General features: G+C 46.7%; 1 long non-coding RNA gene across 1 annotated transcript; it reads left to right on the forward strand.

The window, feature by feature from the left end:
* Nucleotides 1-6,571: 6,571 nt before the first annotated feature.
* Nucleotides 6,572-15,792, forward strand: LOC135810006 (uncharacterized). Its single transcript, XR_010552261.1, has 3 exons — nucleotides 6,572-6,732; nucleotides 13,282-13,620; nucleotides 14,017-15,792. It is a non-coding gene; the product is annotated as an uncharacterized LOC135810006 (long non-coding RNA).
* Nucleotides 15,793-18,908: the final 3,116 nt, after the last annotated feature.

Consider the following 18,908-nt stretch of genomic DNA (forward strand, 5'->3'; position numbering starts at 1 on the left):
TGATGATGGGCCTTGCCCGAAAATTTGATCTAATGTATCAATTGCAGTGTAGCCTAGAGACCGTTAGAGAGAGTGTGTACAAGGTGTGTGTACAGGATGTATGGATTCAAGTATTGGCTACAGTGGAGTCTCCAAACCTTGAGAAAAACGTAGCCTGTAAATGTAAAAAAGTCGCTGAGTACAGTTTAATTCAATATCCATGTCCAGGATTTATAATAAAAATAATCTGCTGCAATTTATAGATTCTCACATGCGAGCAACCTGGGCCTCAGCAACAACAAGCTCAGCAGACTCCGGATGCCGAACCGATCGCTCACGGAAAAGACCCCGTGAACCCCGCAAACACATGATGCATGATCGCAACAGGGCAAATGAGAGACGGCATCTGATGTAAGATATTACGTGGGAGTACTGCTCCTTCCTCCTTTCCGCTCTCAATAACGCGATTCGGCGATAGAGTGATGTCGCCGCTCTTCCCATGCCACCACTTGCCGACAGCACAACAGACATGAACGTCGCATGCTCCACCTCTCTCACTCTCTCTTCATAACATCGTCGCTTTTCTTTTTCATGGCGCCGATAGACAGTGGTGTGTGGTGCAGATCGATTTGAGCGTGCATGAGGATTAAAAACCCGTATATCAAGTAAAGTACGCTCAAAACGACTGCCCCACAAACCACTGACCGCTACATCAAGCCGCGCATGCTCCTCCACAATAGCAGACCGGTATCTCATTCTCTCTCCAGTGAGTGGCTGTAGCAGTGGCTCAATGGAGACATTGTGACAGGTCTCTTGAAGGAGAGAGGCTGTCACATCCCGGATCTCATTATGGCGGATAATGGTAAACCCACCAAGTGCCCCAAGGCTCCGTCTTGGGGCCTGTTCTCTTTAACGTCTACACCCGTGATGTGAAATCGGTCTCATCGCCAATACCCAGCGTGCAATTCGCAGACGACATTGCCCTGTATGATTCAAAAGCTTCCGCTGGGGAAGTCTCCAAATCCGTCTCTTCAGCTGTCACTGATCTCGCCATATGGCTTAAGTCACGTGGCCTAATTTTAAATGCCTCCAAAAGCCAAGTAATGACTATCTCACCGCAACATGCCGGGCCTGAGGTCTCTATCGTGTGCTGTGATACCTCTCTACCGATAGTGAAGTCTGCGCGGTATCTTGGTGTCTTTCTTGACAACCGCCTGAGTTGGGATGTACACGTCAGCGCCATAGTGACCAAAGTTGCGAGGAAGATAGGCGCCTTGTGGCGAGCCCGTCGATGCCTCTCCCGCAGCTCGCGCAAGATATATATATGTAAAGGCTATTGTCATGCCGGATATGATATATGGTGCCTGCTGCTTCTCTGCAGCCCTCCGCGTGACCCAACTTCAGCGTCTGCAAGCCATGCAAAACCGGGTGATCCGATGCATTGATGGCAGCCCGCCATGTTCCGCGATGCAGCCCCCCCCCCCTGGCTGCGAACTCGATTTACCGCGTCACTGAACTTTTTAAACAAAAGCTCCTGATCTTCATCTGGCGTTGTCTAAATGACTCCACTAGCCTTGCTCTAGCCCAGCTTCTCAAACCAGCAGCATGCAGCGGCAGAAGTACGCACCATCAGCATGCCAATGGTCTGCTCAGCCAGCCAGCTCGCAGTCGGTGTGGCCAAACGAGATTCGCCACCGCAGGAGCATTGCTGTGGAACAGTTTGCCTAGAGAGGTGCGCACCGTATCCAGATTGCAAGATTTTAAGCTAGCCTGCCTTCCTTATGTATGCCTGAAATAGGTTGTGTTTCGTCAGGTTTTGACATGTTCCTTTCTTCTCAGTATTCTCGCTCGCATAGTACTCCACTTCTATGATAATATTGCCTATGCTGTTGCTCATTAGGATTTTGGCAAGTTCTATCCTTCGCTTTCATATAACTGGGCCAGGAACCCGTTTGAAGTTGCGAAGTAAAATAAAATCAATCAAATCAAATCAATCACCAAGGGGACATGACAAGGCATGGTCAATACCATTGTCCCGTCCACAAGAGCAATGAGTTGGTAACCTCGGCGGCATCCAACCATAACGGAGGCCCAAGCCGTCCATGAACTCAGCTTTGCTCAGTGAAAAGCCATACTTTTTCAATGGACGGCAAGTCAGCCAACTCGAGGCACCAGGTTCACGGGCGAGGACAATGGTGTGTCGCAAGGCGTCCGACGCATCATTGCTGATACGCCGTGCCGACTCCGCCTGGCTATGACGCACTTCCTTCTTCCTCTTCGCCTTCTCCCGCTGGATGCCAATCAGAGAATTCCCAATATCAGAAACACGATCCACGATACGCCGGGAGAGAGATGCTGTGATGGCGACAGACGACTCATACTGGGCGCACAAAGTCATCGGGCTGACCAGGCCCAGGCCACCCAAACGACAGGGCATTGCTAGTACTTCCCTCAACACTGTGCCAGGCGGTGACCATGCAGTTCATCGGCGCAGTCCTGTGGAACCAGCTCCCGCCTGATCTCCGTTCCGAGCCCAGCCACCTTCAGTTCTGTGCCCTGCTAAAAGCGCATCATGGCTCCGTTTAAATGTGTTTCGGCTAGTGTGTTTCTGTGGTATCGGATTGAAGAATAGTAAACGTGTTTTGCAATATACATGTACTAGCAGCACCCCCGCCAGCGTTGCCTGGCCGAATGTGCATGCGGGTGAAGCAAGTACATGAACAGCACACGTGCTCAGCACGTGGTGGTGGCCAGACCGCTGAAGTCCTGGTGAGGGAGGTTCTTCATCGTTGGAAGGAGAAGGAGGGACGTCTGTTACGCCTTCGGGAGGCTGGTCAGGGTTGTCCATCACCTGGTGGCGGATGAAGCGGCTCAAAAAATTCAAAAACTTACGAACAAAAGTGCGATGCGCTCTTCACTGCAGATCAGATGCAGAGTGCAGTCAGTGCAGATCTTTTGTATCCTTTTGTTGGAGATGTTTCTATTTGCAGAGAACGGTTCACGTGGTCCGCAGCGCTTGTGCGGCTGCTAGTGCTACCTATGGCCTAGGCTAGGTGGCTACATGATTCCCACGCTTCGCGTGCTCAGTGCTTCTGCGCGCGGCTGCTACTGCTACTCGTACTGATCGTGTCTGCTATAGTATAAGTATAAGCGCTACCACCGTAGAAATAAAAAATCCGAAGGAAATACGACAATTTTACTGCGTCTGTAGCTTGTGTTGTAGCGCACCTATGTTCTGAATTCCTGCTGGGTGGGTCAAGCCAGACTCTCTTCCCTGTTCCATCGCCTCTCCAAAAGTATATTCTGACATTGTTGAGATTTACAGATGAGAAATTGCACACCTGTCAAATCGTTTCTGATTCGAGCACGTGCACCCGGGTCTACGTACCTACACTGTTAACATAATAATATTATGTTGGCACGCTTCGCGTGCTCAGCACGTGGCGGTGGCTACACGATTCGAACGCTTCGCGTGCTCGGTGCTGTGGCTGCTTCCGCTAGCTACACGATTCGCACGCTTCGCGTGCTCAGTGCTTCTGCGGCCGCTAGCTACACTGTGCTACACTGTTCGCACGCTTCGCGTGCTCAGGGCAGCGCTGCTCCGCAGCGCTTCAGCGTGACACAAAAACACACGTCACAGGTGCCTCTTCTTTATAAGGAGCGTGACACACACACAGACACACGTCACAGGTGCCTCTCTTTTATAAGTAAAGATGTATGAAGCTATTTTGTATACCGTAAAATCCCAAGCCCCGGGCGTATACTTTGCAGAGCGTCAAAAACCGGGCGTATATTTGGGCATGGGCGTATTTTAGGGCATGGGCGTTATTTCGGACGCAATCTGCAGAAGATCAATCTATCAGCAACCGACTAGTTTCAGTGAACCACCATTCACACTGAGCGCGGTACAGGTACATCAAACCACAGCTGGAAATTTGGTCGTAACCAAGAATGTAGCGATAAATTACAGATTTGATAGGCAAACCACTTGCTATGGTAAGTACAAGGCACAACAGGTACCCGCATGGCTGAAAACGTCGTGACGCTGAAGCAGGTAAGGCAGAAAACTAGATGACATTTTGAGTCCACTTTACGTTCCCATTCCGTTCAGTTTTGCTTTGGTGTAGCCCTGAGGTTGATTTGCTTATTTATTACTACAACCTTCCACAACCTTCCGCGGTTGGCAGAGCCCCGGTCCCTGCGGACCATTTGAACCATATGGGTATCGCACCCGGTTCTGACTAGGCACCGGTGGATTATACCGGCATAATTATTGGCATAATTTGGAGGTTGAACATTTGGAGCATAATGAGGCATCCTTTCGGAGGTAGGAGCATAACTACATGGTTGTACCACCAGTATGTAAGCTACACAATTGTGTACAATGCAACTGATCAGTGCTGGGGGTCCGCATGGTAAAGGGTTCGGAGCAGGGAGTAGTACAATACCGGTATTGTACTACGTATCTAATATTGACTGGATACTTGGTCGATAGGAAATAAAAGCCGAGTAAAAGACCGAGGCGAAGCCGAGGTCTTTTACGAGGTTTTTATTACCTGACCAAGTACGAAGTCAATATTAGATTTATCACGACAAACAGTCCGTATTTCAAATTCCAGAACGATAACCTCATGAATCCCGGTTTTATGATTGCACAACCGTTGCACCACCACCTACTCATGCAGTGAAAATGCTGCACTAGGCACCGTTCAACTGCGCAACCTCTAAGCAGTCAAATAAAAGCAGTCAATATAGCCCTAAGGAGTGAAATATGCAGGAATATTTGACTTCTTAGGTATGGCAAAAAGCTATGCGAGTCAATACTAAGGGAGTGATAATCCCTGGTATTGTACGACTCGTACTACTCCCTGGTTCGGAGTAGCCCTTTTCCAAAGAGGCTGGCCACTTTTTTCGCAACTTTCCGTTGTTTTGCAAGAAATCGCAACTTTCTTCATTTTCACAAACTACTTCGCAACCTTTCCGAAAAGGTGTGCAGAGAAGCGCGCTGGATCGAGACCATCGACTGTGCAAGCTATGGTTATTGTTCTAATAATTAAAAAAATGAGGTATAGGTGATGTTCGGTCATGGTGGAAGGAGAGGTGGAGTTACGAGAGAGATGAGCTGATTTCTCGCAGGGTGAGGGTGACATCGGTTGGACGAGTATGACGATTACGAAGACAGTTGACCATGATAATTTTCAAAGGTAACTCAAACTAATTTAGCAATGAAAAAATCTTTTTACAAAAGAAATCAACTAATGAATAGAAGGAGTCATGTTTTCTCTTTCCATGTTGATCTCTAGCATGCATGGTCATCTTGCTATGGGGATATTCATGTATTTTGTTGTACTAATGGCCACTTGCAAGTACGAAAAGGCACAACATTTCCGAACGTTGAGGCTCCATAAGTACAACAAAGTGAGTATGTATCCCTGCGTGCCAAAGCATAATATGAGGATTTCGCGAGCATAATGCGAGAATCCATGAAAGCATAATTCCATGATTTCGCGAGCATAATCCGCCGGAGCCTAGTTCTGACCCTCGTTATGCCATGGGCAGAAGTTGGAAAGAAAAAGAAAAAGAAGTTTTTTAGACAAGTTAAAAAGAGCGAAGACAATAAGACGACATCAGGAGTAGTCTCCTAACCCCCTCGCATAACGAGGGTCAGAACCGGCTGCGATACCCATTATGGTTCAAATGGTCCGCAGGGACCGGGGCTCTGCCAACCGCGGAAGGTTGTAGTAAGGTCACTGTTTTCAAACACAGTGTCCTCCTCCTTGTTTCATGCTGTCAATCTAACAATTGCGTGAACTACAACAAGGTTTATCTAATACTGGTTTACCAGTTTTGGATTACATCATAATGATCTTAATATCTGTGGTGCCTCCTTTGCACCATGGCTGGTAGCTCGGCCTATTTAGCTCGTGCTGTACTGATGAGGCCTTTATGGCCGAAAGAGCTTGCTGTCTACAGCATTGGGTAATGTATATGTACATGTATTTTTTTTTTTTTTTTTTACTATGTTCACACACCCAGCTCGAAAATAATAAAGAAAGACAATGATACTGAGACTAGGACGAACGTATGTACATGGCTGTAACGACAGTATGGAAGGGGGGAGGGGGCTGCACTGGCAGAGCACAGCCCTACCGCCTACCAGTAGCTATTGCGGTGACATGCCATACCAGTCTTTGCTGCCAAGTGTCAGAGAATGACAGGATGTCACAGGGATGATGACAGTGTGGTCTTGGCTGAACGCGCACGGGGAGTCAAGCTACCGCAGTATGACAGTATGAGTATGACGGCTGTGACAGTGTGCGTGTAAACGCTGTGTTCATCTCGTGTGTCATGCATGGTGGACATTTTCCGGGTGCTCTCAGTCTCAAGCCGGCCGACAAACAAAATCCAAGGAGCGAGACGAAGCACCTCACGTGTCTGTGTGTGTCACTCTGCCCCTCCCCACACCGGGCCACAGTCCCCACGAATCCCCAGGCCAGAGCCGGAACCTTGTATTGTTGAGCCGCCACGTCAGCACAGACATTCAGTGATTCGCCAATAGCCATCAGCCGTGTCCAAGCCCTCACTCAGGCCAGGGCGTACCAGTTTTCTCTCTCTCTCGCTGTTACATGTACCAGGTTACAGTGATCATGATTGCTAGTATATACGTGTAGCATTCGTAACTGTCCATCCAGTTTATAATATCAATGATGGCGGACAGTAGAGATTCGATGGCTGCTCACCAAAGGCAAGGAAGTAAGTACTAACTGTTTGTACGTGTTAGCGATCGATGGTTGTTGATTACGATGGGACCAGGGAGTCTAGCATGTACATGTACCAGTACTAGATACACATGTTTTTTTTGTAGTACGAAAGTAATGATGATGTGCTAGCAATGTGATGCGGGACGGGTTAGCGTTGATGAGAACACAGTGAGAAGATGTACGTGTACTCGTACATGTACTTGTAAGTAACAGTTGTAGCCGAGCATGATGCGGTACGCGATAAGAAGATGGTTGGGAGTACGTCATATACGTGTCATGTAGATCTACGAGTGCTTGGATAGCGTCGCAACTATTACTTACATTGTACAAAGTCATGTACATGTATATGTACAGCACCGTCTTTAAACCATGCAGCATAATTATTTGCAGCAACTAAAATGTCCTTTTCATGCACATTGCAGTAGTAAACCCTGATTTTCTAATCCAGCAGAGTTTCCGTAGCACAAATGCCGCCGGGTTATAAAGGGACCACTGTACATGAACAGTACATGTGACCATGGTGACTGGATAACTACAATGGACATGTACATGTACATGTACATGCATGTCCCTCCCCACGTGCCGAACTGGCTAACCCCGGGTTATGTACTGTTGAAAGTACATGTATAGTCCGTGAGCCAAAACTCAAAATCACAAGTGCCGTTGCACTCTCGGAGGGACAAGTCGCCGCTTACAGTGTTGGTCAAGGACATCACAAAGGATACGTTTTCGCTTGTTGGACGTTCCAGAACCGATCCAGAGACCTTCGGGAGGGCTTCTTTTCTCGACCAAATTCCACCGTGAGAACAAATATTTTTACGCGAGTGGTGAGGTGTGCATCGGACAAGTAAGCACAAAAGTACGATTTCGGGTGGAGTGAGGAAAAATAATTTATTTTTTAGAAGATAACGACGTTGACGACAATAATGGATTTGGGATTTTGTGATCACTTTATTGAAGTTTATTCCTTTCGTGTACATTGATGTTGTTTGACAACAATGGAAGAGGAGGAAGACGTTTCTAGTGGCAGCGAGGTGCCAGATGGGGCAGCTGACGGCAACGAAGTGGCAAATGACAGCCCAGCGGAGTAATATTGCTGGAATTTGTGTCTGTGTGACAGCACCCAATTTAGTAGAAACGAGAAGCCTGCAGCGAGTAATATCGAGACTACAAGTTGGCGTCGCATCGTCAGCGCTGTTCGAGAGAAGGACGACCATGTCTGGGATTTTCTCTGCCAGCACAAGGGCTCAGGGAAGAGCAAATGGTGTGGCTGGTATCATGGAAAGTGCTACACCAATTGCACGCATGTGATCCTGAGCATTTGCAACACTGGAGAAGACCAGTGCCTCTGATTTTGCTTTAGCTATACTTACTGACAGTGATGTGCATGTAGTAGTGAACCCAGAGCCACATCCTAAGGCCAACAAGGGGCTACCTACCAGGAGCTTAGTGGCTGATACGAACAACGAATGCCATGAAAGCCGAGCACGGTGTCAACACAACACCGAGAACTGGTCCACCCAGAGTTTACGGAAGGGAATGTTTTGTTGCAGGCAGCACTGGAGAGGGCAAGACGACAAGTAGCGAGGGCGAAACCAGCGCTGCTGGAGGTCCAAGCCAGAGCACCTGGCTGCTTGACGAGGAACATACTATACCATTGTCTGTGTATGTGTGCCAGTGTGTGCATGCGTGTGTGCGTGCACGTTTCTGTATGTGCGCGTGCGTGTTTGTGTGTGCGCGCGCGTGCATGTGTGTGTGCTCGTGCGTACATGTGTGTGTGTGCGCGCGCGCGTGCATGTGTGTGTGTGTGCGCGCGCACGGGTGCATGTGTGTGCGTGCTAGGCGCTTTCCTTTGTTGGTGACACCACCCCAGGCTACAACTGCGGGCCGGATGGTGGGTGTCGGGGCACGGTGTTGCCACAATCACTGTGGTCAGTGTGATCCGTGTTTCAGGTCAGTGGTGGGTTTTAGCTCACTGCAGCCAAAGCGATCATGTTGCAAGTCAACCCGAGGGTTCCAGCTGCACAACTGCAACAAATGGATTCAAGAAAAGTCTAGATCTCGCTAGGACGTTGATGCGAGCAGCGCCTCAGCCAAACTCTCCATGTCTGTCGGCCCCTCACACGAGGGGACATCTAACCGGAAACGGCAATGTTCAGGACAAGACAGGAAGTGTGTTCCGGCCACGGGACATGCTGTTGTTGCTGGTTTCGCAGCAGAGGAGCTTTGGCCGACCACACGTGCATCCCTAGATTGCCTTCACTCCCATCCGCTACTGGACTCTGCCTCGGTGATCAGGCAGGCACCAGGGACATCTGCTTTTCCTTCGTTCGGTCGCTGTCCGTCTTGTAAAGAGAGATCAATTTACAACTGACGGCAGCAGGACCACAACAGACAACGGGCATCGGTCATTTTGCACTCGCTGAGGTGGGTCCTCCTCCTGATCCGGCGTCCTCCTGGAGTCTGTTCTTCTCCCATTGCCATTGGGGTTGCGTGCCCGGGAGACCGCATAGTCGGATTCGGCAGCTGGTCCATGTGTGTGTGTGTGTGTGTGCGCGTGCACGCGTGCCTGGGAGACTGCATAATCGGATTCGGCAGCTGGTTCATGTGTATGTGCGCACGCGCGCGTGTGTGGATGTGCACGCATGCCTGAGAGACTATATAGTTGGATTCGGCAGCTGGTTCGTGTGTGTGCCCGTGCGTGCGTGTCTGGGAGACTGCATAGTCGGATTCGGCAGCTGCTTCATGTGTGTGTGTGTGTGCGCGCACATGCGCACGCGTGTGGGTGTGGGTGCGCGCGTATGCGTGTATGTATGTATGTGGCATCATCTTATATCGGTAGTTATCTGTGTATTACTGTGTACTGCGGTGGACTGCGATAGCACACATTATGTGCCAAGATGTGCACCTAGCTGGTAATTTCCAACTGTGTTATGTTGAGTGGAAAATGAGCAATGACAGATAGTTTTTGGTACTGTATGAGTGTGTTAGGCAATCAATAGCCAATTCCAACCTCTTGCATTGGCTGTCAGGTTGGATAGGATCAGCGCGTGCATTTACAACAGTGGTGACGTACTTCCTATTGTACTACCGTAATGTCACATTAGCTTCAGTGTTCATATCATTCTATACTGGAGTATTCTACGTACATGTATTTAGTAATGGAGTGGTTATTATAAATATACTTCACTCACCAATTCATTGCTCGCTATTAAGTCCAATTCCAGTATGATGAAGTCAAGAGGCGATTTATCCAGCCAAGTAGAGGAACTTGGGATACGAAATCCAAGAGAAATCATTAGGGTATTCTCAGTTCAGCCATTCACGAATGTAATTGTTATTCTTCAACGTAAACTGAGTAATATTTGACCTTGAACAGGATGAAAAGAAGTTCATGCTCGGGGCAGAGTCCGCCATTCGCTCCAGAAGGTTACTCACTACAGTCTTCTACGCCTAGGAAGTGGTGAACAAATATCTCCAGAGGTATTTAGGACCTTCTTTGAAGTCAGTTTAGTTCTGAACGAATGCATTGTAACTAATTACTTTGCTGCAGTTTGCATGCGCGATCCGGATTGATAATTCTCAGCGGTAAAAAAATTCAAATCTAGTTTTGTGCACTGGTTTCCGCGTTATGTGCACTCGTGGAATCTGCTCATGGCTTCAAAAAATGAGAATCCGTGAACAAGCGCAAAAAAATCAAGTGAAGAAGGCGAAAATGGCCGCTGCTGTCAGTGAGCAAAGTTGGATGTTTGGCGTCTTCTGTGACCTCCCTGGATCAGTTTCGAATTGTCCAACAAGTGGAAATCGCTTCAGGATACCATCCTGAAGCGGTGTGCTGAAGGACGATTTGTCCCTCTCTGGGTGCAACGGTCGATGCTAAAACAGCCGATTCTGAGATTTGGCTCACGGACTAGTAGGCACTACGCGAGGATGGAGTAATAAAGAAAAATAAAGAACGCCGCACGAGGATGGCCTTGTGAGCGTGATGAAATATTTCTAATAATCCACCACACAAAAAATACGTCTCTCAGCTCTTTCTATTTTTCCGCCATTGCCGTAGCCATGGCACAGAAACGATGAGGCTCCGTTTTCGCTGTTTACACGGTTGGAATCCGGAACAAAATAGTTGCGTTTCCAGATTCTTACACCTTGGTGAGCGTTTTCGTTTTGTTTCGTTTCGCGGTTGCGTTTCTTTCGTTTTCGTGTACTGTCGTGTAAACGGAAGGCCAAAACGCAAAAATATTCTTGCGTTTTCGCTGGCAGCGTTGTCGTGTAAACGCACCCTAACACTAGTAACCGTAATACTAGTAATACTAATGTCTGGTAGAAATACGAGATGTTTGTCGCGCTGGAAGCAGGGCGTCACTGTAATAATTATTATTAAAGTTGGTATCACAACTTGACGGGCGATTCGGGCTGCCGGAGCGCTATACGATAAGGGGTGATTTCTCAAAAAACACTGTGTATACATGTACATTGAGCAGGGAGTGGTGCATCCCGGCCAAAAACAAGCACCACCAATGATTGGCATTGGCAGCAATGACCATGGAACGGTCGAAGAAGCAAACGTGACACTGAGCATACGTCACGTGATAGGTGAAGTGATGCAATCAGGACTGGGACGGGTGAAGAAGAGGGAGTCGGAGGAACAATGTGATCATCATAATTTATTATTATTATGGTAAAAAAGGAGAAGGACAAACTGTTACGAGTTATGACTACTGCCAGTACGGTACATGTAACTGTCCACCAACGTAACCAGTCATGAACATGACAGTTGTACATGTACATGATACACTCAGCGAGTGCGACAAAATGGCACAAAATTGACAAGGGGTACTGAGACTCAAAGACCTGACATCTATCTCGTACAAGTAGCTCCAAAACTTCTCCGAGGCGCCTCAGTAAAACATTCTATTTTGCCGTGGGTCGTAGCTCGTGCTCTTCTTCGTCGCGCTTTCCTTCCCCTCTTGGACCTTTCCGAACCTGAGCCTTCCAAGCTGGAAGGTTGGTTTGCGCCTTGGAGAAGTGTTGGAGCTACAATGTAGGTACCATAATACGGAGCATCAGCAAATCGAATTTTCGATTTGATTATTCGAATGGCAAAAAGAAAATCAGAGAGAAAATTCGAATGAAAAAGAGGTTCAGCATGTAGCGCAGTCCAGTATTTTCGAATCGAGTTTTTTTTAGCTTGAGCAGTTGAGGACTGGGATTTTGAGATGTGCAATGAACGGAGTTGCTGTTGTTTCTCATTGCCTTTGGGGATGACGCGAAGCGGCGGATGCTTCATCCGATTCAGGCTATTGGCGATAGGATCTCTCTTGGAGACCCCTTGAATAGGCGGATCTCGGCCAAGCTCCTCCGCTATCCCTTGCATATCAGGAGACCCGCGGACGAATAGGTGAGGGTGGGCCCTACACTGCCTCAGCAGAATGAGATCCATGGTAAGGTCGACCCTCAAATATTTGGCACACTTTGAGTTGCCCTCTCCCTGCGGGGAACTCACCATAGACGCAGATGCCGAGACAACGCCAGCAGGGCTACTGCAGTACTGGGAGCAGGAGCCATACCGGGGCTGGTAGTTGGTGACAAAGCCATGATTCCAGGATACTTGAAATGAAACAAAATGCACACTTGATAAAACTTTTCACAGTTCGAGAGAGAGGAAAGCGTCAAGATTGACAAGAAGTCCGGACTAGTACTTTAGTAAGAACTAGTAGCTACATGCGCAAGAATGAGTACTCGTAGTGCGCCGTGTACTAGAGCACGCGCGGAGCATTCGAAAAGTATTCGAAAAGTATTTTCTGTTTGCGGGCATTTTTCAGTCGAACAAAGCCCTAGTTTCGACTGATTGAGTGCTTTTCGTGACGATTCTCGAATTTCATTCGAATATTCGATTTGCTGATGCTCCGTTTTAATTGGCTCAATAACTTCCATGAGCGACACTGACTCACGCTGCTATCTGGTGTTCAGGAGGTATTTGTCGCGCTGGAAACGGAGCGGCTCTGTAAGTTTGTATCCCGGTGATGTTTGTGCCTGGAGAGCACTATGTACATTGTACATGTACATATAAGTGGTGCTCTTCAGGCACAATCTTCCTCAGCCTACTCAAGCTCAACTGATGAGGGGTGAATTCCCCGAAACACTGTGTATTGAGCAGGGAGTGGTGCTTTCTTGTAGGTTTGCCGAGTGGAAGGTTCGATGGATTTCTCGTGTGCTATGGATGGCAGTCGTGAGTCAGTCAAGTGAGAATTCAAGTCGGCAGGAAAAGCGCGTACGCTCCCACGTAGGGAGCAACACACAATTCCCCGAGTATCGCACCAACCTCTTCCTCGCTATCCGAGTTCACATTATTATTGCCGTATTATAACATTTTGAATAGGGCAATCCCCACAGGCCTAGCGCCTTCTTACAGGGTACCTATGTGATAATTATGAACGATCATACCGCGGTACTTCAAAATACATTTCTTCAAATTCCATTCCAGGGCTAGGCTTTACCAATTTCTGACTTTGTTTTTGTTGCTGTTTACCCTGCACAGATCAAATCCAAGCTGACAATAATCAGAGAATAACTCCATGGAAAACTGAAGCGTTTAGACATTGCTATCCGGAACTTATAATGAAATTGACACCGGATACAATAAGAATCTACTGCTACAGCAAACTGCTAATATCCGACGTCCAATATGAAATACTCAAAGACATCAAAAGTCAGATTACTCACAACGAGGAGCTGTTGAGTATTTTGTCCAGTGGCAATGAGGCGTCCTTTATAAAGTTTATGAAAGTTATAAAAGAAAGGGAGCCCGTTTTCAATTTCGAGGACGTTCTCAAGACAATGGAGGATATTTTATTACGTGATAAGAAGCTTCTCAATGGTAAGAGCCTATCTCGGTGTGGAATTCATAAAATAACCGTCTCTACTGCAATTTATTTGCACAGGGAGTATTGTTAAGGGGATTCTGGCTGATTTTCGTAGAATAAAGAGATAGTATCTGCCCAGCGACCCTCCAGCCTTGTTCTGGTCGGTTATCAATCTGCTGTCAATCTGTGAACAGAACTGCTTCGGCCTTCATGGACTCATCCGTACAGAACAGGAACAACAGTTATCGTTTTAACAATGTATACATTCACATGTACACGTGTGTACATTCACAGCGTGTAGGAAGCTCGGATGCATGATGTGGCAACTTCCAAGTGTACATACATGTACATGTATTAATATGTCCCTGTTTTTTTTGTATGTGTGACCGTATATGCCGTGTTTCATGTAGGGGTGGCTGTAACCGAAGCTTATAACGATAAGCTCTCCTGGCAACTACGGGAGGTGGAGCGGGCAGCAGAGCGATGTAAAATCGTCTTCCCCCATGAGCTGTCGGAAAACCAAACAGCTCGGATAAGTACCAATTTGAATGAATGCAAACATAGCATCCAAAAGGCAGAAAATGCCATAAAAACTTTAAATGATGCTGTGCCTTTCCAGCACAATAACCTTCACGTATTAGAGCTTGACATTGATCAGCAATTAAAAATATTGCATGAGCATAAAACACAATTGGCGCTCTTAACAGAGAAATATAATTCTTTCTTGATCAAGGCTCCATACGCATCTGCGCTACCATCCTTGGATGGGATGACATCGAAGCAGAATGAAGGAACCACTGCAGGCCCCAACGATGGCTCAAGGTACAGCTGTGTGGACAGAATTAATATCTATGTGAAGGAATGAAGACAATGAATATGCGTCTGCGGTATGCCTTCGCGGCAGCGGTGCAAGGGCAGTGAAAGTGGCGAGTAGCGTTGAGTGATAAGAAGGTATATTTGACGTGCTAAAGTCACACCAGCTGTACATAAAGGTCATGCGGCTAAACTTTAGAACAAGTGTCAAGTTGAAGACTGGTCAGGTGGAAAAGCCCATTCAAAAAAGACACTGCAAAGCCTTACCAGATTCGTTCTAACGTTTTGGCACTTGGCCCGCACTAGGTCACACGTAGTAGGTGCATACATTGTAACCATGGCAATGATGCTATCAGGCCAGGAAAGAGCTGCTTATGCTATACAATCATGTAGGTTATGCCTAAAATATCTGTAATTTCTCGCCTCAAAGTCAGGCTCCAGTCTAACTTCCAAATGAGTTATACAAAGACTGACAGCTTATGTTGCCAATACCACCTATTGACGGCAAATCTATGCACTGGAAAATGCATCAGCAAAGGCGTGGATGATAATTATTGCAAATGAAAACGAGAGGTGTCACTGTATGAGTAGGTGATGGTGCAACGGTTGTGCAATCATAAAATCGGGATTCATGATGTTATCGTTCTGGAATTTGAAATACGGACTGTTTGTCGTGATAAACCTAATTATTGACTTAGTGGTCAGTATGAAATAAAAAAACCTCATAAAAGACCTCGGCTTCGCCTCGGTCTTTTACTCGGCTTTTATTTCCTATATTGATCTCGTTCTCAGTCAATATTTGTAATTATTATTAGGTACTTATTGTTGTGTTTTGTTTGAATTTGTTGTCTTCAGGGAATTACCATCTTGGCGGGGCCAGCACAATGCACAGCCGCTCACTCAGCCAGACATTTCTCCCACTATTTATCTAAAATATGCTGCTTTCTTGATTGCCTTTTCGGCCGTTTTTACCTTTTCTGTGGTGGGAGCTTTCCATGCAGGGGTTATAATAACCGGTTTTTCCTCCAGGTGCACGCCGCCGTCAGGGTGTGGAGGTTTTTCCCGTCAGCTACCAGGCTGTAAATTATCTGACGGCCCCGAGCCATGGCCACTTTCTGTTGGCTCATATAATGCAACTCATTTCTTCTTCCTTTATGATTTGCATCGTGCGTTGCCGCGCTCTGGGAGTGAACTCAATAAGAACATCGCGGTTATTATAAACCCTTACTAGCATGTTCATGCACTAAGAGCCCTGTTATTTGCACGCAGCCATCATGCAATTGTATCAATACAATCATGATCTTCTATGGCATCTACCATGTACACGTACAATGCCATGTATCTATCACTGCCAATACGGTTTGCACCAGAAATCCATTGTTGCATTTTGGGAGATTGCCGGGGAGAGGAGTCCGGGGCGAAAAGCCCAGGGGTGGAGTCGGAGGGGGGGGGGGGGGCGTGTGTCTTCAGGAATTTCTTTAATAATTTATTAAAATGAAACTTACTCGTACGGCATGAAATCCGGACTCCCGCTAGCCATTGGCGGACTATGCTCGGCCAATCGTCAAATTATGCTTTTGATTATGCCACAATTATGCCAACAAATATGCTGAATTGTGCTGAATTATGCTCGGTTCCACTATGTATTCACGCTGTACATAGAGGATTGAGAAACCACGCGTACACACACGGCCATGCCCTAAGCATAATTTTTGTCTAAACCGAAAGATTATGCCGACCTTACACGTTGGAAGCCGTATATTATGCCGGAGCATAATGTTTCCCCAAATATTATGCCGGCATAATCCTCCAAGGGCTATGACAAGGAGTCGTAACTAGGGTATTAAAAAAAAAAAAACATCTGCAGGCTTTCTGACAAAGCTGTATTATGCCCCAAAGCATATTTTTTGTCTAAACCGAAAGATTATGCCGACCTTACACGTTGGAATCCGTATATTATGCCGGAGCATAATTTTTTGACGAAATCCCAAGATTATGCCAAATATTATGCCGGCATAATCCGCCAAGGGCTAACTCCCACTCTTGCTGCAAACCAGGTACAATGTAAAGCTTAGTACTTAAGCCTAGCCTTGTTGTACATGTTGATTTTGGTTGACAGCATGTTACAAATAGCATACATGGACATGTACATGTATGTAAAATATTCGACTTGGAGACAACAATTTTAATATTGCAATAAAAAAAACGAGCTGACATTTGGATTACTTTATAAAACAATGTGTAGTGATGGAGATGATGCGAAAAACGATCTAAAAGGTAAGGAGAAATACATACATGTATAAGGAGAAAAAGCGATGGAAAAAGATGACTCGAACATGTTTTCGTACAACACTCTTCATGAATTACCGTTGTACTAAAGAACAAAATTAATAAGAAAAAAGGAAATAATAACAAGAGTACATAACCCCTGTACTCTTGATAATAATTATAGCAATCAAGTTAAAGTAGCAAGGTACAGTGAAAGCACTAAAAAAATAATATCAAAGTGTGATACTTAGGCTCCGGCGGATTATGTTCGCGAAATCATGGAATTGTGCTTACATGGATTCTCACATTATGCTCACAAAATCCTCATGCTGTGGCACGCGGGGATACATATTCACTTTGTTGTACTTATGGAGCCCCAAAGTTCGGAAAATTGTGCGTTTTTCGTACTTGCAAGTGGCCATAAGTACAACAAAATACATGAGTATCCCATTACAAAAAGAATAGAATGGGATACGGAGCTTGGGTTGGCTGTGACTCAGAGTTTCACGCCTGTGGCGATAATCAGACGGCAATGATTACAAAAACTCAATGAATGTTCTTGATATAGTGTGGTAAGGTGCTAATGGAATCAGAGAATTTAAGCGCAAATAAGGTCAAGCGGTGATCTATGCATGCACTTGCAAGATCAGCGCCAGATACCAGGTGTAATCCTGGTTTATGTAACTGGAGGTGTGAAGTTAGATAGGTAGAATTTGTTCTCATGTCTGCACTTGGCCACTAGCTCCGATCGCTTGTTGATGTTCACCCTTCTGTCAGCATTTTTTATTTTATTTTTTTAATTGAAAAACCACAAACCTTCTGACATGTGAATGTGCACATGACATACAGTGTACACACGTATGTATCGAGAAGGCAGCACAGAAACGGCAGTGGTGGTGAGGCCTGGGCAGCTTGTCCGACCTTGGGTCTCGGAGTCAACACTGGGCAGACGCACCGGGGGGGGGGGGGGGGGGGGGGGGATGGTAGCTTAGGAGATAAGGGATGGAGCCAGCATGATCATAGTATGTAATGCGTATTGTTGTGAAACCACAAGTTCTCGAGAGTGAAAGGCCTTCTCGCTTGTGACATTGTGTTCGTTCCAATGCAGTTGTATCCCGACTCCGCCGTACCGCTGATGTTTACGACGTAGTATACGCTACATGCGCTATGTGCGGTTTGCTGTGTGCGCTGTAGTTGTATGTTGTATGTGTATGCTTTTCTCATATACGCTGTCATTTTCACGCTATAACTACCTGGTGGTTTTAGTGTTTTTTCATTCATTCATTTGTTCATTATTATTAGTCGATGGAAGTGAAATACACTGTTGAGCATAAATAGTTGTCCTCGTGCCGTGTGGGGTCGTTCGTTCTTGACACTTTAGAGAACCAGAGGGTTCACAACACAAATGCAGAAGTAATAATTATGTTAATCTTAAAAACAATAGTGTGGTCGAAATGCGCAGAGGAAAGGCATCATGGACATGATCTACGTGTATAACATAATAACAATAAGTGAGCTAGGGCACATCATACACACACATATGCGCATGTTCAAATAGGAGATCAACCTGATAGGCGTTCACCGGCGTAGGGTAATCTTGAAATAAAGATATTACTATTATTGAAGAGATTATTATCATACGCTCACATAAACACCACATACCAACCATGTGCACCCTCCCACCCACACACACACACACCCACACACCCACCCACACACACCCACACACACACACACACACACACACACACACACACACACACACACGCGCACACACACACACATGCTCGCACGCACGCACACCCACCCACACATACACACCACACCCACACACCCACACCCACACACGCACGCATGCACGCACGCACGCACGCACACACACACATGTGCACATTCACACAGACGCGTAGTCATACATAATATTCGTGCACAGACTCACTCTCTTACAGTAACGTCCAGAAAACCACCACGCCGAGTCCCTACAGCCGGTCGGTCGCGCAGTTCCAGTGGCTCGAGCGCAGGAATAGGTGGACGCTGCACTTGAAGGACTGCAACCTCTGCAAGATCTCCAGCTTCTCACGCAGACAGAGAGGGCAGCGCTTGGTGGCATTGGAGTATGCTGGTGCTTGGGCGACAACCGACCAACTGATGCTGTACCCGGCATTCTTGCGCTTCATGAGTGTCCCATTACCAAGGTGTCCATGCATGCTAGAGATCAACA

The sequence above is a fragment of the Sycon ciliatum genome, chromosome 2 (assembly GCF_964019385.1).
Source record: "Sycon ciliatum chromosome 2, ocSycCili1.1, whole genome shotgun sequence".
NCBI lineage: Eukaryota > Metazoa > Porifera > Calcarea > Leucosolenida > Sycettidae > Sycon > Sycon ciliatum.